This window comes from Sarcophilus harrisii, chromosome 1 (assembly GCF_902635505.1).
Source record: "Sarcophilus harrisii chromosome 1, mSarHar1.11, whole genome shotgun sequence".
Classification (NCBI taxonomy): Eukaryota; Metazoa; Chordata; class Mammalia; order Dasyuromorphia; family Dasyuridae; genus Sarcophilus; species Sarcophilus harrisii.
The window spans coordinates 714,923,960-714,945,546 of record NC_045426.1 but is presented as its reverse complement, the minus strand read 5'-3'; the positions used below and the strand labels follow the sequence as shown (position 1 = coordinate 714,945,546).

General features: G+C 48.0%; 1 protein-coding gene across 2 annotated transcripts in view; it reads left to right on the top strand.

The window, feature by feature from the left end:
* The window catches only part of LOC100926551 (glutathione hydrolase 1 proenzyme), a 59,429-nt gene that overhangs the window by 22,067 nt on the left and 15,775 nt on the right, over positions 1-21,587 (top strand). The window contains exon 1 of one of the 2 annotated variants that reach the window (XM_031949109.1): positions 3,745-4,225. The exons of the other annotated variant lie outside the window; for it this stretch is intronic. The gene's annotated coding sequence lies outside the window, so the exon portion shown is untranslated. Of the gene's footprint in view, positions 1-3,744; positions 4,226-21,587 lie in introns of those variants that run through there. 2 annotated transcript variants of the gene reach the window in all.

Here is a 21,587-nt window from a genome sequence, read left to right as displayed (position 1 = left end):
AGTAACACTGCTGGATCAAAGGGTATGCACAGTTTGATAACTTTTTGAGCATAGTTCCAAACTACTCTCCAAAATGGTTGGATTCGTTTACAACTCCACCAACAATGCATCAATGTCCTAGTTTTCCCACATCCCCTCCAACAATTGATCTCTGATTAGGAAGAATCCCACAGGCAGAGTATTCCTAACCCTGTAACTCTGACCAAGAAAGGAGCATAAACCTGTACCCCAGAACCACAGGAGTGAGCCAGCCAACAAATATTCATTAGGCACTTCCTGTGTTCTGGGCACCAGCTAAAGGCAAAAATCGAGATGGGCCTTGCTCCCAAGGAGCTTATACTCTAATGGGAGAAGTTTCAAAGGGAAGAGGTGGGGGACATGAGGGGGGGCAGGACAGAAGTCTGGAGTGCCACCTGAGGAAGGAGCCTCAGGGGGTGCTTGCCTCGCGCGAGGCAGAGTGTGTGGATCCTGGAAGAAAAGAGATAAGGGCAAGAGAGAGGGGACTCGCAAAAGGGAGGCAAGTCAAATCATTCTGATCAAGCCTCATTTTAATGGGTGCAATAGTACAGATATATATAGCAGTAGAAAAGAAGTCAGGGTTGTTCAAACACAGTACAGGGTGGGGGTCCATGACAAAGGGTTGGTATCCTGCCCAAGGATGAGCTGCTCAGATGTTTCTGGTGGCAGGAAGCTCTATGATGTGATTAGGGGATGCCTAGATATCTGCCCATTCAAAGTTAGGATGTGATTAGGAGATTCCTATTCAGGAAGTCTTTGGTATAATGTGATTAGGAGATTCAACCTATTCAAGGTTGGCCTTATGTGGCTGTAGATTAGTGCCGGCTCCCCACAGGTGCTCTCCTTACAGAGAGGGCCTGGGGGAAGCCATCACTTTAAGGGGACGCCTCTAGGCTGGAGGGCGCCCCCAATGTGTGAGATTCAGGGCTGGAGTGAGGCTTCTGGATAAAGGGAGGCTGACAGATCAGCAAAGAGGGGGAAAGATGCCTTCAGGATATGAGGGGAGGACGAAGGGAGGAAGGAGCTCGATGGGATAGTGCCCTTGTGGAGTTCTCCTGGGTGGGTGGTAAGGCGAGGGCCCTGTGGGAGGCTCATGGCCAGAAAAGGAGGCTATTCCCATTTTCATCAGATACAGATCAATGGGAGAAAGGGCCGGGCTTATGGAGGGAGAGAGGAGTCTGGGAAGTCTGGGGACAGAATGAAGGCTGGCCTCAGTTCTTTCCCAAACTGGAGGCTCCAGAAGGAACCGACCACCACGAGAAGGGGACAAGCCAGAACCAATCGGGACCCTGGCTTCCCCCCAGGCTACGTCTTGAACTGAGTTATTTGCGTGCCTGGAGCTCTCACAAGGCAGAGCTCCTTTGTCTCTGGGACTGATGAGGGAGGAGGGACTGTAGCCCACAATGCAGTTAGACCCGAACTTTGCCCTCCATTGTTCCCATGAGTCGTCTGCACCCTGTGGGGTGAGCGAAGAGTCTGGCCCCTCATGATCCATCATGGTCCCTCTGGAAAAGCCACGCCCCCCTCCCAGGAGCCCTAATCTCTGCTACTCCACAGAGCAACGATGGGGCTGGAGGCCAGTTTGGATGTTGGAGGTGCAAGGGCTCCCCAGGCTGTTGGGGGGAGCAGGAGGAATGCTTTCCAAGAGAAAGCCCAGACCTGGAGCGGAGTGGGCACTCTGGGAAATGGGGGACTTGGAGGAAGGGGGCTGTCTTAGTTTAGGGGCCGGCGTTAGTGTTCTTAGGGGTTTTCTCCTTTTCTGAGGGATGGAATGGTGGCTGTCCCACACCCACTGTGTGCATGGCTACCCAGAGGGCCTAGCCCGGGTTCTGGGGGCAGGACTGGAGCCCTCCCTGTAGCAGGAGGGCTTTGCAGGCCAGGTGAACACTTACTTCCAAACAAGGACTCAGTACCAGGACTCGGAGATGAGGCTTGGGCCCAAATCCCCGACGTCTGAGCCGGAGGCCTCCCTGTGGCCGTGTCTAGCCCCTGCTGGGGTCCTCTGAGGACCCCAGGGAGTTGGCCACCCTGAGCTGCTCAACAGCCCGTCCCATCGGGCTCAGGAGCCTCTGTTTCCCTCTGCCTTTGTCTGGCTAGCCAGCCCCCTTCACCTCTGGGGACCTCGGTTTCCCCATGTGCACATGAACTGTCTGGGATGCTCGGGATGCAGGTGTCGGCCCTTCCCCTGCCGGGGCCCTTCCCTGGCCACTGTCCCCCCCGGAAGCAGAGCCAGGTCTTCTGGCAGGGTCTGCCGGCCTGCCGGGAGCAGCTCCTGCCTCACGGTTGGCAAGGCCCTCGCGGGCGGCGGCGAGGTTGGCCAATAAGTGTTTGTTAAGCTCGGCCCGGTGCCAGGCACTGGCTGCTAAACCCTGGAGATAGAGCCCAAGGAGAAGCCCGGACAGAGGGCAGCGCCGGGAGCATCCAGCTGGGGAGGGGGTCGCACAAGCCCTCAGCTCCTTAGGAGGAGCTGCCGAGCTGCGGCTGGAGCAGTGCCCTGGGCCCCGGCCGGTTCTTTGGGCGCCCGGTGGCCCCAAGAGGCTCTCTTCAGGCTCCCTTTGTCAAGTCGGGCTTGTGGAAGCCAAGTGGGAGCCAGAGACCGGAGCGGGGCCCAGGGGCCCAGGAGCTCCCTTTCCCCAGTCCCTTCTTGACCTGAACCTCTTGCCCGCTGCCCCATCTCTTCCTAAGAGGAGCCTCGGGCTGGCCCAGCCCCGAGGCGCAGGTCTGCCCCGGGGAAGAGGGCTTCTGGCTGGCTCTCCTCCTCCACTTTTAACTTTCCTGCGAAGGGGAAGTGGAGGAGCTGGTTTGGCCACTTTTCCAGCCAGACTTGGGGCAAAAGGAGCAAAATGAGCGGCCGGGGATTGTTTGAAGGCTTCCTGGCCCAAGAGGCAGCAGGTTGGTGGCCTGGGCTTCCTTATCTAGGAGTCTGCCCGGCCCTCTCCCCCGTGGCCCCCCCATTTCCTCCCCCCAAGCTTCTGGTGCAGTTTTGTGGTGGGGCCTGAGACTGTGGCCCCCGGGCTTGGGATGGAGCTGGGCAGTGGGGTGGGGGTGGGGGCAGAAGCCCCAGCCCGGGCTGGCTGCTGTTTCAGATGTGGCCTCAGTCCGGGCTCCCCCTCAGCCTTCTGCTTCCCCCCTACCCCGCTCCTGGGGGGCGGGGCGGGGGTGGGTGGAGTGGCGGAGAGCGGAGTGAGGAGCCAGGGCTGCTGAGCGCCCCAAGAACCCTGGCTGAGAACCAGGTTCTTAAATCCAGAAAACCAAACCCAGAGCATTGCCAAGGAAACCGGAGATATTGGAACGGTGACCAAAATAGACATGTTTCAAAAACCACCTCAGAGCCTGGGGTTGCGGAGCCCTGGCCCACTCTCCCCCAAAAGCCCCCCAGCGCAGGCCCGCTGGCTTCCCCTCCGCCCTGCGCCGGACCTTCCGGCCTGGACCAGAACGTCACAACCGTAAGGCCCTAGAGTCCACTTACCCATTTTACAGATATGGAAACTGAGGCCCCTAACGGACCACCTCCCGGGGCTGGAGGCAGGCCCCTTCTCAAGGCACCGGTCAGTTTCCACAAAGCTCTCCGTGGAGGGCGGAAGGAAGAGGAGGAAGGCAGGGTCGAGGCTGGGGGGGAGGAGGCAGCCCCTTCCCTCAGGGAGTGGGGGGGGGAGGGGAGCTGAGGGAAGAGGTGAGGCCGCAGCAGACCTTGAAGGCAGTTCCCTCCTGGGTGAAGGACCTTGGCAAAGCAAACACCGTAATTCAGAGGAGGAAGCAGGTGGCCCGGAGAGAGCAGCCCCGAGTCCCGGGTCACACGGGGGGAGGGGGGGAGAGGGGGAGGGAGAGGCAGCCGCCGAGCCAGAAGAGGAGGCGGCGCTCCGGCCCGCCGCGGACCAGAGGCACCTTCCCGGGTCGCCCCTTCCCCAGGCCAGGCCCGGCCACGCCCCGCCCCGCCCCGCCCCGCCCCTGGCTCCCTACCTGGCTCTCCCCCCTCCCCCCACAAGGGAAGCACCTTTGGTCCTCTGGACCGAGGAAAGCAGATCGAAGACGGGAAGAGGAGCTCGACAGCAGGACTGCGGGCGCCATCAGATTCCTGCCGCGGTGGGAGCCCCAGCAGGTTCCAGGGAGCGAGCCGACCCGGGGCCGCACCTCTTCCGCTGCTCGGCCAACGGGACTGTGCCCCGGTGTCCTCCGCGCCCTCCCCGCAGCAAGCGGCCGGTCTCAGGTGCCTCCTCTCCGTCCGTGCGCCCCTTCCCTGCCCCCGCCCTCTGTGCGCCCCCGTGGCCCAGTCCCGGTTAATGATCAGTCCGTCCCTTCCCGCCCCTGGCGCCTGCCCGAGGTGAGCCGGCCACAGGTGGTCCCGCTCCAGTCCTTCTACCTGCCCGGCCCTGCCCGGCCCTGCCCGGGCTCCCAGCCTGCCCCTGCCCGGCCCTGCCCGGTCCTGCCCGGGCGTCCGGTTCTGCCGCGAGTCAGTCAGTCCATCTCTCCCCACTCTAAGCCCTGCCCCCGGTGACAGGATCCTCCCGCTCCCTCCTGTCTGGAGTCCTTTCCCGCTTCCCCCGCTGCCCCCCCCCCCCCCGTCTGCCCCCCCCCCCAGGATCTCCTCCCCCCCAACTTCCCAGCTCCATCCTTTCTTGGCTTCTTGGTCGTTCCCACCTGCAGATGCTGCCCTTGGTGAGCATCCCCTCCTCGTGTGCCAACCACTGCTCTTTCGGTCCAAAGCCTCTTCTGTGCGTCCTCGTCCTCCCCTCCCCCCCCAATTCTTTCTGGCTGTCCTTCACTATCTCTCTCCTCCCCGCCAGTCCGGGACAGAGCCCGGAACTCTCCCTCCCTCCCTCCCTCCCTCCCTCGGCCGGCAGCTTTCTTGCTGACCTTTCTCCCTTTCCCTCCTCCTCCGTCCCCACCCCAGCCGCGGCCTCCAGTCCTGCCTGCCCGAGCTCGGCATCCGCTGGCCTCCCGGCTGGCCGGGACCAAGGCTGCCCGCTCTCCTCCCCCCTCCCCTTCCCCCGGCTGTGGCCAGGGCAGGTGGCTGGACCTCCTTGTCCCTCTCCCTCCTTCCGGGCCGGGTTTCTTTCGCTCCCAGACCCCCCGAGAGGCCCCGGCCTCGGCTCTGCCTGCCGGGGACCTCCCCAGGAAAAGGAGAGCCTGTGGTCGGCGCGTCCCCGGGAGGAGGCCAGCCTGCCTGGGGAACAGCCCGCCCCGTTGGCAGAAGGCTCACAGACTGTTGTTTCTAATGACCAGCAGCCTCAGGAATGAAGGGCAAGCCGGCTAGACAGTGTGTGTGTGTATGTGTGTGTGTGAGTTTGTGTGTGTGAGTGTGTGAGTTTGTGTGTGTGTGAGAGTTTGCATGTGTGTGTATGAGAGTTTGTGTGAGTGTGTTTGCATGTGTGAGTGTGTGTGAGTTTGTGTGAGTGTGTGTGTGTGAGAGTTTGTGTGTGTGTGTTTGCATGTGTGAGTGTGTGTGAGTTTGTGTGTGTTTGTGTGTGTGAGAGAGTTTGTATATGAGTGTGTGTGAGAAAGTTTGTGTGTGTTTGCATGTGTGAGTGCGAGTGTGTGTGAGTGCGTGTGTGTGTGCCCACGTATGCACGTGTGTTGGAGGGGCTGGAGTAGGTCTGGCTGATTTCCCACTTTGCTTCTTGTCCACCTCTGCAGACCTCTGCCTCTCGGATTTGCGGAAACTCCTCGTGGGGGATGATGAGCCTACAGGTTGGGGGCTGGGGGGGGAGGGGGTCGAGCCTGGGGGCGCCACGTGTACTTGTGTGCCCCGGTGTTTGGGGGTGGTCCCCGCAGAAAACGGCCGGTCAGAAAACTTGGCCAAAGCCAAGTGCGAGATTTCTGGGATGTTCGCTGGGAAGAGCGGAAGAGGCTGAGAACAGAGTCTGTTGCGTTCCGCCGCTGGGCATTAAGCTCCCCACCTGTCAGGCTTCCCGGCCGTGAGCCCCTTGGGCTGGGCCGGGGCCAGTGTGGGGGAAGAGGCATCCCCGCGCTCGGGAAGCTTACCTTCTGTGGAGGGTGTGGGCGGTCTGTGTTTGTGTGGGCAATTGTGTTTGGATGCGTAGATGCGCATGCTTGGGTATGTGTTTGTATGTATGTATATTTGTGTGTACGCGTTTGTATGTATGTATATTTGTGTGTACGCGTGTTCGCGTGTTGTACGTGTGTTTGCCCATGTATGTATGTGTTAGCGATGGGGCAAGGGGTTGGAGGAATGGCCCAGATGCAGGGGAGTCAAGTGCCCTTTCCTGGACTGAGGGAGCCCAGCCCGGGGCTGGCCGCGGGAAGACGACTGGCCAAGACCATTTGCCGGGGCGGCCGGGGGCGGGCCCGAAAAGGCTTTTGGGAGGCGATCCCGGGCCTCGGAGGAAGCGCGGGGTTCCAGGAGTGGAGAAAACGTCCTTGATGATGCACGAGGTGTTGGAATAGAGAGCTCGAGTAGGTCATCAGCCTGAAAAGAGAGTGAGGGGCTCATCTTAAATGGCGGGAGCCCGTCTGGGGTCTCGGGGCCGGGCGCAAGGGCTGGGAGGCTCGGACTCGGCGCTCGGCCCTCGGTTTGTGGAATACTCGGGGTCTCTCTTAATGGCGGGAGCCCGTCTAGGGTCTCCGGGCTGAGCGGCTCGGACTCGGCGCTCAGCGCTGGGTTTGCGCAATACCCGGGGCTCGTCTTAAATGACGGGAGCCCGTCTGGGGTCTCGGGGCTGGGAGGCTCGGACTCGGCGCTCGGTTTGTGGAATACCCGGGGTCTCTCTTAAATGGCGGGAGCCCGGCTAGGGTTTCGGGGCCGGGCGCAGGGGCTGGGGGGCTCAGACTCGGCGCTCAGCGCTCGGTTTGTGGAATACCCGGGGCTCGTCTTAAATGGCAGGAGCCTGTCTGGGATCTCGGGGCTGAGCGGCTCGGACTTGGCGCTCAGTGCTCGCTTTGTGGAATACCCGGGGCCGCGCCCCCATTTCTCAGGGGAAGGAGCAGCAAGTGGGGAAAGCCTGGTTGCCATAGAGTCACCGAAGCCGGAGAGCGTCTGGGCAGGGAAATCACGTTAGCGATGGAGAAGCGCAGTGCACTGCGGCCCGCTGATAGCGCCAAGGGGATGCGCCTGGGAGCCTGCAGCAGGTGCTCCCGGCTTCCGAAAAAGGGGAGGGGGGCGGACTCGGGACCGGTTCTGCTTTGGGTCTGTTGACCTTGCGCGCTCACGGGACATTCACGTGGAGACGCCAAAAGGCAATGGAGATGGGGGCTGGATCCGAGGGGAGCCCAGGGCAAGTCGTTCATCCTCCCGCGTCACTTCTCCCCCTTCTAGCCAGCCCCTGTCTCTTCCCTCCGTCCTTTGCAGACCCCTCCTTGCTGGTGCGTCCCCGCAATCAGCACGATGGCGGCCTGTGGCAGGTATTGGGCATTCATCCTGTCTCTGCCTCTGCCTCTCTCACTGTCACTCCCCCCCACCCCCCCTTGCTTTCTCTCTCTTCTCCTTTCCTTTGTCTCTCCCTCCCTCCTCCCTCCCCATCTCCTCTCCCTCCCTCCCTCTCTCCCTTTTTCTCCTCCTCCTCCCTCTCTTGCCCCACCTTCCCTCTTCTTTTTCTTCCCTTGCCCTCCATTCTGCCTTTTTTCTCCCTCTCCCCCTTTTCTCCTCTATCTCCTCCTCTCTCCACTCATTCTCCTTTGCCCCTTCTTTCTCTCCTCCTCCCCCCTCCTCACCTGCATTAAGTGCCAGTTGAACCCATGGGAGCTAATGGATCCCTAAGTGAGTGTTCAGAGAGAAGAGGGGCCAGGAGGGAGCCTTAAGAGACCCCGGGTTAGGAGGCGGTGGTGAGGATCCTGAGCCAGCGAAGGGGCTGAGGCAGTTGGAGAGCCAGGAGAGCGGAGCCATGGATGTCAGTGATGGCGGTTATTGCTGCTGTCATCCATCTGGGACCATATTTTTAAGGGGTTCTCTTGGCAAAGATACTGGAGTGGCTGGCCATTTCCTTCTGCTGTTGGAGGGGGCAAAGTCAGTGAGTCCTAGAGAATCCTGATTAATTAGAAATCTGTCTACACTAGTGATTAGTTAGAAATCTCTCTAGAGATTAATTAGAAATCTATCTACACCAGGGACTAGGTAGAAATCTTTCTACACTAGAGATTAGTTAGAAATCTATCTAGAGATTAATTAGAAATCTATCTAGAGATTAGTTAGAAATCTATCTACACTAGTGATTAGTTAGAAATCTATCTACACTAGAGATTAGGTAGAAATCTATCTACACCAGTGATTAGGTAGAAATCTATCTACACCAGAGATTAGTTAGAAATCTTTCTACACTAGAGATTAGTTAGAAATCTATCTACACCAGAGATTAGTTAGAAATCTATCTAGAGATTAATTAGAAATCTATCTACACTAGAGATTAGGTAGAAATCTATCTACACTAGTGATTAGGTAGAAATCTGTCTACACCAGCAATTAGTTAGAAATTGAACAGATAAGAAGGGAATGTGGATATCTTTTTCTAGGAGTCTGGCTGACTGGAAGGGGTGGAAGAGGGGAATTTCAGAGTCGGGGCCTTCCTGCCTTTGTACCTCCAACACCTGGCACAGTGCCTCCCACAGACCATGGGCTTGATCAGTCGGTGACTGTGGATGACTGATTCAACTAGGCAATTTGTGAGCAGCAGGGAAGGGAAGAATAGATAAGGAGAGGCTGAAAATGGCGGAGAGCTGGGATGGGGAGTGAGAGAAGAGGAAAACCCGTGGTAGAGATGAGAAGCACCATGAGCAAGACCAGCCTTGGCCAAGACAAAGGCCCTGAGGTTGGATCAAGTAAAGGAGAGAAGGGGAAACCATATTTAGGAGCTAGGTAAGAGCAGGTGGTCCAGATGGATGGCTTTATTTCAGTCAAGTGTAACACTCCCTCTGGCCTTATTTCCCAATGTGTGTGTGTGTGTGTGTGTGTGTGTGTATGTGTGTGTGCATGTGCATGCAGGCGCGCACATGTGCGAAGCTCACAAGGCCCTACTGGTGGGTCTTTCCTAGTGATCAGTCAGTAGACAATTAGATTTTAGCAAAAGCACTTTCTTCCTAAGAAGCTTAGGGTTAAGAATAATTAATAGGCAGCATTTTCCTTCTCCCCCAAAGCATGGGGAGCATTCTCTTACAAACACATGCTACCTTCATGGGAAGTCATGTGGTCAGTCCTAAAGTGGTCAACACTAAAGTATGGCGGCAGTGAGGTCTCCATGCAATTTCTGCTATGGGAAGTCCTTTCTACCACCTTTGACCTGGAGTAGCTCTCCTGAGGTGAAGCTCTGCTGGGTGGAGCATTCAGAATGCGCTGCTTCTTGAGCCTATAACCTCCTTTTCACCATGAATGGGAACAGTCTCTGAAGCAATATCTCCTGCATTCATATTTGTCCTTCACACGGCCCTTCGCTCTGGTTGGATTGTGTCCTACTGGTCTGGGCTCAATAATAAGATTGCTTGCTAGTGGGGAGTGGGAGAATATAACCCCCTTCTCTGGGATTACTCTCCCTCACACCCACCCATTGTTGCCTGTGATGACTGCGTTAGCACCCTGGATACTTTAGAATCAGCCGGAGTCAGGATCAGCAAAAGTCCTTGACCTTTATTCTTTGTGGATGTGAAGGGAATGGCGATACAAAGTGAGAGGAATAGGGCTCCACCCTCTAAATCCTCCACCCAATTTCTCTATACAACAGATCAAGCCTGTACAGAGTAGTGGGCAGGGCCATTCTTTCTCCAAGTATATGCTAATAGAGTATTGTCCAATTGGTAATTAGCCTTAAGTGCTCAGACCTTAGAGCATCAACTGGGTTTCAGCCCATTATAGTTGCCTTCTAATACTGATGATATAATGGCTTATCTTCACATTTCCAAACTAAGGTCACTCTAGTGATGGGATGACCAATTCCCAGTCTGGCATTGAAAGTTCATCCCCCATGCTCTTACCTTGATTACATTAACCCAGGTGGGGATGGAACCCTTGTTCTTAGAAAAGGCTAAGGTGAGGAGGATGGAAGGAGTACTGTTAGAGGCTTGAGGGGAAACACAGAACAGGACTGAGAGAGTCAATCAGGGAAGAGGCAGCATGAAGGACCCATTGGAGGTAAGATCACTCGCATCTGTAATGGATGTCACCATTGGGTGACTCCTTCCATCCAAAGGAGAGAAGGTGGAAGGACCAGAAGTTATGGTGAGGATGGGTTTAGGAGGGGGGAGACTCAGGAAAAGCTGTGATCAGATGGAAGAATGTCCGTTAGACCTTATTGTCTGGACTGGAGGGAAGCCACAGGTCCTAGACCGTGAGTCAGTCAGTAAATATTTATCAAGTACCAACTCTGTGTCATACAGTGCAAAAGTGTTGGAGGGGATGTGATCATGGAAGCTCCAGGATGGGGAGGAAATTTCCCCTGAACTTTCCAGAACTCCCTGAGAAAGGAGGGAGAATGATTTGAAGGCCAGGGTAAATCGGATGGGAGGAGAATGTGTCCGGAGAGAGAAAATCAGCCAGGAGAAGAAATTGAGGCCCTGTAGAAGTGGCAGTGGGAGGAACAAGGAATCAGCCTGTTCTTCTTGTGCCAGAGTATTGGGTTTCTTGAAAGAAGGAGCATCCAGGGAAAGGTTTAGGAGGGGAGATGCCAGAGGTGCCAGAACTAGGTCTTGAGGTAAATGGTAAATTGGTTGTTCAATCTAGAGGCAGCTAATGGGACACAGCGGATAGAATGTGGGACCCAGAGTCAGAAAGCTGCATGCACCCTCCTGAGTTTCAATTCAACCTCAGACACTTAGCTGTATGACCTTGGACAAGTCACTTAATCCTATGTGCCTCAGTTTCCTCATCTATAAAATGAACTAGAGAATAAAAAGATCAACCACTCCATTATGTTAACCAAAAATATCCCAAATGGAGTCATGAATGAGGAAAACCTGGATTTTCAAAAGAGCAGTTACGAGGAGGAGGGGCTTTCCAAGTATATATAGGGGTGGAGGATGACATTAGGGTTAAAACATTGCATTCTCAGTATTTTATCCCCTTTCTATCTTGGGAAATTTGGCACAGATTTTTTCCCTCCATTTGACTACTTTCCTTCTTGTTCCAGATGAATTAATGCTATCTGTACAGAAGTTTTTCAGTTGCAAGTTATCAAAGTTATTCTATTTTATCTTTTGTAATTGCCTCCATCTTCTATTTTGGTTGGGAATGTGTCTCTTACGCAGAGTTGGGAGAAGTATGTGATGTTTCTGTTCTAATTTTTTCGAATATGACTTTAGTATTAAGATCACATGTTCATTTAGAATGTATTGAGGAGTGCTGGTCAAAACCTCATTTCTGCCAGATTGCTTTCTAGTTTTCCTATCTGTTTTTTTTTTTTTTAAACAAATGAGGTTTTTTTCCTAGGCGATTTTAGGCTTTCCACTTTATCAGACTATTGGTTATTGAATTCTATTGTTTCTGCCTCTCCTTTGTCTTATCTATTTAGTTGATCTATCTCTTCTCTTTCAACAATTCCAGACGATTTTGATGACTGCTACTTTATAATAATTTGAATTTCCTCTTCATCTCCAGTTCTCTTCATCATTTTCCTTTATATCCTTGATCTTTTATTTTTCCAAATGAAATTTATTATTATTTCATCAAGTTCTTTAAAGTATTATCTTAGTAATTTAATTGGTATGGGATTAAAAGTGTAATTGGTATAGATAGTTTTGTCACTTTTATTCTTTTGGTCCAGCCTAACCATAAACACTGGATATTCCTCCAGTTCTTTTGTGACTTGCCCAGAGTCACAAGCTAGGAAGTGTTAAGTGTCGGAGGTTAGATCTGAACTCAGGTCCTCCTGATTTCAAAGCTGGTGCTCTATCCACTGCACCACCTAGCTGCCCCCTCGGGATTTCTTTAAGGAGCATTTTGTAATTAAGTCTATACAAAGCTTTCTTGTGTTTTGGAAGGCTGATTCCTAGAGATTTTATGAGCATTGTCATTTTTTGGAATAAGATTTCTTTCTATTGTTGCTTTTTATGTTTTGTTATTATATAGAAATACTGCTGATTTTTGAGGGTCTGTTTTGTATCCTGCAGCTTTGTTGAAGCTATCGTCTCAATTAGTATCTTTGCTAATTTCCTAAGATTTTCCAAGTAAACAACCATATCATTAGCAATTAAGGATACTTTGTCTATCTTTGTGTCTTTAATTTCTTTTTCTTGTTTTATTGTTGTTACTTGCATTTTCAAAAGGGAAAGGGAATTTCTACAGTATTTTTTTATTTATATTTATGTATCACTTACTATGTGCCAGCCACTCTACTAATCACTTTTTACAAATATATCTATTTGATCCTTACAAGAACCTTGTGTAGAAGGTGCTGTTATCATCTACATTTTAACAGTTGAGAAAATTGAGACAGATCAAGTGACTTGGCCAGATGATAAAATTATTAAGTATAATTATATCATATAATAGTGGGGACAGTGGACATTCTTGTTTTTACTCCTGTATTTATTAGAAAAAAATCTAGTGTATTCTCATGGAATATCATCTTGGTTTTTGTTTTTGATAAATGCTTTTTAATGATATTTTAAAAAGTCCCTCTATGCCTATACTTTGCAGGGCTTTTAGCATAAAATAGTGCTGTACTTTATTAAAAGCTTTTTTCTTTTATCTATTGATAATCATCTAGTTTGGGCTATTTTGTTTTTTAATATGACTAGTTATGCCAATTATTTTCATGATGTTGAACCATTCTTGCATTTTTAATATCTCTGATTTGAGCTTACTTTATATATATATATATTTTGGTTTTCTAGTTCTAAAAATGAACACTTAGATCATTAATCCTCTTTTTCTACTTTGTTATAATGTTTATAGGGATATAAATCCACCCCCAGGGACTGTTTTAGCTGCATCCCAGAAGTTTTGGTATGACATTTCATCACTGTAATTTTCTTTCACATAATTATTTGTCACTACTATGATTTGTTCTTTGACTCATTCCCTATTTCAGATTTCATTATTAAGTTTCCTGTCAGCTCTATATTTTGTTTGTGGTTCCTGAACTAGTGTTTATTTTCATTTCATTATAATTGGTAAAAGATATACGTGCTATTCTTCTTTTTACAATTGTTTACAAGTCTCTGTGCCATAAAACATGGTCAGTTTTTGTAAATGTTCTATGTGGTCCTGAGAAATATATATATTTTTTGCAATCATATAGAAGATGCTGTGAATTGTTTCGCTCTAGCAAAATGATATCATGTGTCTTTTAGCTCCAGTTTCTCCAGCAATTCATTCAGTTCCATGTTTTCCCTTTTGTTTATCTTTCTGTTAGATTTATTCAAAACTGTGAGAGGGATTTTGAAGTCTCCTGTCATTTTTGCATTTCTGTTTATGTCTTCTTGTAGCTCAGTTACTGTTTCAATAATAATTTGTATGCCAAGATATTTGGAGCATAGAAGTTTATTGCTGGTGCTAGTTTCTTGTCTGTGGTTCCTTTCAGCAAAATATGATTTTCTTGTTTATCCCTTTTTACTTTTTAAAAAATGTTTGTTTTTGTTTTGGCATCCTCTTACTTTTATTTTGTTCACATCTTTGTCTTTTAAATGTATTTCTTGTAAGCAACAGATTGTAGGATTTTGCTTTCTTAATTAATCTGTTACACTTTTTCCTTTTATTGCATTTTTATATCATTCACATTTAAAGTTCTGAGAGTTAGGTTTGTACTTTCCTCCACTTTTCTATAATTTTGATTTTTTTCAAATTAGAATCTCCCTCCTTCCCATCCTGCTATAAACACAATACCGTTTCTTCTGTTACTTTAGCTTCGTCTTTTTTTTATGATGACTCTATTCTCATTGACTCTTTTTCTTCCCCTCTAACTTCTTCCTTCCACTTTTTTTATCCCATTCCCTTTGGGATTTTTTTTTTATTATAGTAACTTTTTATTGACAGAATCCATGCCAGGGTAATTTTTTTTTTTTTTACAACATTATCCCTTGCACTCACTTCTGTTCCGATTTTTCCCTCCCACCCTCCACCCCCTCCCCTAGATGGCAAGCAATCGGGATTTTGTTTATAGTTCATTTTTCTTTCTTGCTTTTATCTTTTATTTATTTTAGTTTAATTCCTTCCTTCTTATCTTCCCCTCCAATTAATTATAGTCATTAGTTTTTATAATTTCATTTTTGGGCTCCTTTCTAGAGAGGATTTCTCTCACTCTCTATTCTTTCTGTTCTAGACTCTCATTATCTGATTCACGACCACTTTAATTTTCTAATCTCTCTTTAGTTTCTCTATTCTTTATACAATCATAGCTTCTATGATATCTATTCTAGGCTCTCACTAGGCAGTTTCTGCTACTATAGAAGCTAGCCTTTGTAGGGCTTGCCCACAGATTCTCCTTTTCCATTGTTCCTCACTCCCCAAACACTGCCAGTTCTAGTAAATGACAGAGTGGACCCTGTCCCATGATAGAACTCCCTTTCCATTCCCCCATTTCCTGATCATTCAATCTACCACTGATCTATAGCTTTCTCCTGGTTACCTTCTTTTCTCATTTGCCTCAAAATCTCCTCCCTAGGTCTTACACTCCACAAGGTGCAAATTGCCTGCAGGAGTTCCAACCTCCACCCCCTTCCAAGACAAGACTTTTCAAGCACCAAATTCCCCTGACCACCCAAGATCCTCATCTCTATTTGCAGAACATTTTTAAACACAGGAGCACTTATTAGTGGAACCCCTTCTCACTGCCAAAACAAGGCCTCTCTCCTCTCCTCCCACCATTTTTTCTTCCTGACCCATTCTCTTAGATACTTGTTTCTTCCTGAGAGGCCACAGGGACCAACTTCTCCTTATTGCCAGCCCTTGATTTGATCCATACACACCATATTCCCTTTTATCCCCCTGCTGACCTTCCCCCTTCCATGCACCCTCCCATTTTGTAATGTACTCCCACAAAAAAACATTGATTCACCTATAAGCAGGATGCCATGAGGTTCTGTCCATAATGCTCCAGTCCCAGATCTTCACCATAAGACCTCTACCTTCAGCCCTTCTCCATGTATACATTTGGAAGGAAATCTCTTAATTGTCCCTTGTCACTATTATTGTTGTCCTTGACCGTGGTATTTATTCACTCCATCATTTCTATTGTTTAGGGTATTTGAGAAGCAAATAACATCTTTAAGTGTTGCTTTTTTTTTTCTAGATATGTTTCAACTATCTCTATTATTGAACCTTTTTTCATTTATCATTAATATCAGATTTGTAGAGTAAGTTATCCTGGACCTCATCCTGAACTCCATTCCTCTTTAGAACACATTATTCCATTTCCTCCTACATTTTCTTGTGGGTACAAAATAATCCTGCATTATTCAAAAGTTCTTTCCTTCGCATTTGGAGATCTTTCTCCTGATGGCTTCCAGAACGTGTTTCTAAATTGAATTATTAAATATAACCACTATGTGTCTTCAAATTTGCAACCTTGTTTTTTTTTTTTTTTTTTTTTTTCTTTTTCTGGAGGCGATCTGTGAATTCTTTCCATCAGAATTTTATTTTCTCTGCTCAGAAGTTCTGAGAAGTTCTCTTCTATTATTTAGTTCATTCTGGTGTTTAGGTTTTTCGTCCTGTTGTGTTCTGGGAGACCTGTGATCCTCAGGTGGCCTCTCTGCTTCCTGTGTGTAAGATGAATATTTTTGGCTTGCAGAGTGAGCATATTTTCTTTTAATGTCCTTGTTTTTTGCTTCTCGTCTTCTCAATTGTCTTTCTCTTTTGCATATTTGCATTTCCAATCCATTAGTCTCTCTTTTGTTTCCTTGGTGAGGAAACTTGCAGATTCAAGTTTTTCTATTCTCTTCATTATTTTTGCCATAAATTCTGCTCTCATAATTCTCATTTCCCTCAATATTTCCTGGGGCACTTTCCCTTTTTCAGCATCTACCTTAACCTTTTTTTTTTTTTTTTTTTTTTTTTTTTTGAAGGGGACCATATTTTTCTTTCCTAATGCTCAAGGATAAAACAGAAAGTCAAAAAAGGGCTAACAAGGAGTTGCAATTTACCTTCCCCCCCCCCCCCTTCACTCTCTTTATCTCTGAACTTTCTGTCAACTTTTTTCCAGTGTCCTAGAAGAATCAAACTATTAATCTTGTCAATCACTTTTAAAACTTAAAAATTTTAAAAATAAGGTGCAACCCTTATTTTTCTTTAAAATAAATTCTATAGAGTGGGGCCTCAAAACTTACGAAGATGTTTCAGAAGGGGGCAAGTTCCTGGAATTATCGCAAACCTGTCAAACTTCTATCTCAAAACCTGCAGAATCTACTCAGATGTTTTCAGTACTTCTCCAACTATCTAACTTTATTGTTATAGCATCAACTTGGGACCACAGGAAAAAAATAATATTTTTATAGGCTTTTCCTCTATTCTTATAGTCCAATCTTCCACAGAAACTCTAAGGTGGGAGTTAGTAAAGTTAATAAATGCAAGTACAGCTCTTAGAAGGTGACCTGACTGGTTGCATTTTAAATGTTTTTATAAGCTGATTTTGCAGGAGACAGCCAAGTGGTGATTCCCTCCAGACGGAGGCCCAATACCATAAGCCTGAAACATCCTTCCCAGAGCCACTCGTCTCAGCATGCAGTGTCCTGCAGAGGAAGACACTGAGCACAGGGGCTTGGGCCCAAATACTGTCCTCCATCCAGAGGGAATTTTCTGGCCACAGAGACACAAGAAGTCCCTCCAAGTTTTCCTAGGGGCTTGTAGGACACTGGTTAAAGTGAGGGGAGGCCCCTTACCTTAAAATGGAGGGACCTGAATCAGAGACCTTCTCCATAAGGGCCAGTAAAATGTTTGGGCTTGGGCAAATGATTCACAGTGTTATCTGAAAGAGTTCAGGACTCGGTCTGCAAATCAAAGAAAGGCTTTGAGATTTGTGCACTCAGGGGGCGGGTCAAACTCTCTGAAAGAGTCCGCATCTTAGCAAAGCAAGACAAAGATTTGTAAACCAGTTGGTGTGGTAACCCGGGTGTAGAAACCAAGTTCCAGAACCTGCTGACCTGCTTATTGTTGGTTACAGGAGAGTTGGGTGTGAAGGTTTCCTGGAGGCAGCCTTATTGAAATAAATAATTACTCCAAAATTGCAGCCAGCTCGTAAAAATGCAAACGTTTATTTCTCCTTCCAAATTAGCCCGGTTAGTTCAGAGACCTATCTCTCTGCCTGAGCTCTTGCAGCTTTGTCCTTGGCTTCTGCCTCTGCATTCTTCAGCCTCCAGCTCAACTCCGACTCGTGGCTCCTCAATCTCCACCTGAGGCGAGTAGTCTTCTGTATCTCCCAGAGTGCTCTATTTATGCTACTTCTCCGGGAGTGGGATTGTGGGATATCTCCCAGCATGCTCTCTGGCCCTAAGGAAGGTGTGAATTCAGATATCTCTTTCTAGATACTGAATCTCCCAAACTGTGAACTCCATTGAGTACTTAGATACTTATGAGCTCTCTAGAGGTGTGAACACAAGCATTGTTCTATCAGTATTAGCAACTTATCACCTTGTAAGGATTTCCTCTAAGGTGTGAACCAATGAGCACTGTATCAATTCTATTGAGTTAACACCAGGATTCTGACATCACCCTTGAGTTTTCACCTTGTTTCAAGTTGAGTTGACACTAGGATTCCAACAGTTGGGGATTGGGGGGACAATTAGAATCCCATCAAAACTCCCACCGTTTGCTGGATTGTGGAGGAAGCAAGGGAACTCCAGAAAAAACATCTACTTCTGCTTCATTGACTACACGAAAGCTTTGGACTATGTGAATCACAACCAAATATGACCAAGTACTCCAAAGGATGGAAGGAAGGACCATCTGACTTGTCCCCCTAAGCCTGTCTGCAGACTAAGAAGCGGCAATAAGAAGGAAACATGGAATGGTTGGTTAAGGGGAAAAAAAGTTGTCTACTGTCACTGATTTAGTTTATATACAGAGTCCATCACTCAAATGCCAGGCTGCATGAATCAAAAGCCAGAATTAAGGTTGCCTGGAGAAATATCAGTCATCTCAGATATGCAAATGCTACTGCTCCTGACAGAAAGTGAAGAGGAAGGAAAGCTTTTGATGAGGGTGAAAGAAGAGAGGATTAAAGCTGGCCTGGAGCTTAATGTTAAAAACAAAACAATTAAGATCAGAAAGGGAAAGAGGCCTACTTGTACAAAAGCATTTCTGGAGCCTCTTTTTGAGGTGACTAAGAATTGGAAATGGAGGGGATGCCCATCAGCTGGGGGATGACTAACAAGCTGTGGTATATGATTGTAATGGAATACTATTGTGCTTTAAGAAATTAAAAACTTGATTTCGGAAAAATCTGGAAAGACTTAAACTAATTGATGCAAAGTAAAGAGAGCTGAACCAGGAAAATGTTATACACGGTAATAGTAACGTTGTTTGATGAAGAGCTGTGAATGACGTAACTCTTCTCAACAATACAATGATCCTTTCTGAAAGACCGATAGTTGTGATATAGGAGCCACCTGCCAGTGGCTGCTGGAGGTCTAACTCAGACCTGTAGAATGGATCTCCTCATGTGAGAGGATGATGATGAAACAAGGAGACTGAGAGGCAGTCGTTCTCTGACCTCTCCCCTCTCCCTTCTTTCCTCTGCCTACAATTTATTTCATTCCCCATCCACAAAGAACTGTTAGTTCTGTGTTAGTAAAGGCTGCCTCGCAACTCTTTCTGATGTTAAGATTCACAGCTGTGGAGGCCCTCGGGGCACTCACCTGCCCCTTCACCTGGGCATGGTCCTTAACAGCCTATAGTGAAGTATTCTGTCCACCTCCAGAGAAAGGACTGATGTTGAGTGAATATAGCTTTTTTCACTTTCTTTCATTTTTTTCTTTTATTTAAATCTTCCTTTACAAAATAACTAATATGGAAATGGTTTATATACTTGCATGTATAACCTATGTCTCATTACTTACTGTCTCAGGGATGGGGAGATGGAAGGAGCAGAGTGAGGGAGGAAGGGCTGAAATTTGGAAGCCAAAACTTTAAATAAAAATGTTAAAAAAAAAAAAAAAAAAAACACCTTAAGATCTTGGCAACTGGTCCCATGACTTCCTGGCAAAAAGAAGGAGAAGAAATGGAAATGTTGTCAGATTTTATGTTCTTGGGCTCAAAGACCACTGCTGATGGTGACTGCAGTTATGAAATTAAAAGGCCCTTGCTTCTTGGAAGGAAAGCAATGGCAAATTTGGACAGCAGACTAAGAAGAAAGACAAAGGTCCACCGAATCAAAGCTGTGTTTTTTCCATTGCATGGCTGTGAGAGTTGGATTGTAAGGAAATCTAAGTGCCGTAGAGTTTATGCTTTTGAATTGTGATGTTGAAGAAGGTTTTTGAGAGTTCCTTGGACAGAAGGAGACCAAATCAGTCGATACTTAAATTAATTCAGGCTATTCACTGGAAGGTCAAATATTAAAGCTGAAGTTTAGCGACTTTGGCCACATAATGAGAACTTGGAATTCACTGGAGAAAAAAAAATTCCTGATGTTGGGAAAGATTGAGAGCAAAAGGAGAAGGGGATGACAGAAGATGAGGTATGTAGAGAGTGTCACAGAAGCAAGGAACATGAACTTGGATAGACTTTGGAAGGCTGTGGAGGCTAGAAAGGCCTGGTGGATCATGGGGTCATAAAGAGGCAGACGTCGTGACTGAACAACAGTGGATCTGTTCACTGGAACTGAAGGACGTGTTTCCTTCTGCTTATGTTCAGATTCTCTGAGATTTCTTCTTCCTGTTATCTTTGGTAATTTGTTTCTCTCTGTCCTCATCCCCACATCTTATTTCCCTTTTTACTCACTATTTCTCCTCTGATGTGTTTTCCCTCTAGGCTGGATCTCACAGCGTCTCGGCCTCCTCCCAAGGTGGACAATCCCCAGTTCACCAGCCGGGATCTCTGGCCCAGCTGACTTTTGGGTGGTCAGAACAGGCTCCAACTGAATGCTGGGCTCTTGCCCTCAGGCTTGGTGGAGTGCTGCACCGATTCCCTCCCCCCCCCCCCCCCCGCCCCAACATTAATGCCTGCATTACTTTCTCTCTTCCTCAGTCTTCTGGCTCCGCACTGGCAGGTCAGAGCCTGCCGAATCGAGTGGTATTCCCTTGATTTCTGTAGGTTAGGTCTCTGAATCTCTGGGTGGGAAGAGGGAGAAACCTAGGCTCTATTTCAAGCCCAGACACATGACTTGTTCTTCTCCTCTATTCTTCCACTCTCCTTTGAGCTCTTTTGTAGCACAGAACTCTGCTTAGTCTGAAGCCTGACTTTCCGCAGCCCTGAAAAGAGAAAAGACAAAAGAGCACCGGGGAGCATTGTGGGGCTTTGTGGCAGACTTGTGGGTTAGTCTCTGGCCAGAGGAGTATGATCTCGCCGCAGGAAGGGTGGAGTGGGTGGTAGTCAAGGGAGTGCTGCTTGAACTCCAAGTTTAACTTCTTTTGTATTTCGGGGGCAGCTGAAATGGCTTTATCTTTGGTGCAGAATTCATGTCTTGCCAAAGTTTGAGAAGTCATGGGATAAGAGAAAATGTCTAGTACACCATCTTGGTTGCACGACTCGGGCTCCTGGCCAAAGTAATTGATTTCCAGCTTCTCCAATATTCATTCAGTTCCATATTTTCATTTTCATTTAACTTTCTGTTCAATTTTCCCATTTCTGAGAAAGGAATATTAAAGTCTCCAATAGTTATTGCATTGTTAATTTTTTGCAATTTTTTTCCTCTTGCAATTCCATCTATTGAGAATTTCTATTAGTTAATTTCTGTGGTTAAACCCCAAAACTCTCTGCTGCTTTTGATTTTGTGAATTTTTGATTCTGCTTTCTCTGGAATGGCAAATACTCCTGGAGAGGGAGGGAACAAGCATTTATTAAGGGTCCATTATGGGCCAGACATTGTGCTAAGTACTTTAAGACAATTTTATTTGATCCTCTCAGATGAGGAAATTGAGTCAATGACAGTGAAGTAAGTATCTGAGGCCAGATATGAACCGAAGTCTTCCTTGCTCCAGATCCAGCACTTCATGCACTGCCCATCTAGCTGGACTTGAGATTTTGAGGAAAGGATGGTGGTGTCTTAGGCAGAAGGAGATAAATCAGCCAGAAAGGCAATGCCAACTGCGAGCTTCTTCAATAGAATGGAAGCTCCTTGAGGGTGGAGTCTGTCTATTTGTTTTTCTCTCTTTGTATCTGTCTCTGTCTCTCTCTCTGTATCTATCTATCTATCTATCTATCTATCTATCTATCTTCCATCTTCCCCATCTTCTTGGCTTATGTAGTAGGTGCCTAATGAATGCTGGATCAATAGGACAACCATAGAGTCCTAACCATAGAGTCTGAGATGCTGCTGGGATCTTCAGGGAGAGGGAGCTGTCCAGCAGACCGTGGGCAATGTGGGTGTGGAGCTCGGAGGCTGAGGAGATGAGGGGTCAAGGGCACAGCTAGAAGCAAGGCCATGGCAGAGGAGCAGGAGGTCACCAGGAAGGAGAAGGCGCTCCCAGAACGGACCCCTCGAGGCTGAGCGCACTGATAGAGCAGGGGCTGCTAGGGAGACTGAGAAGGAGCAGTCAGGCAG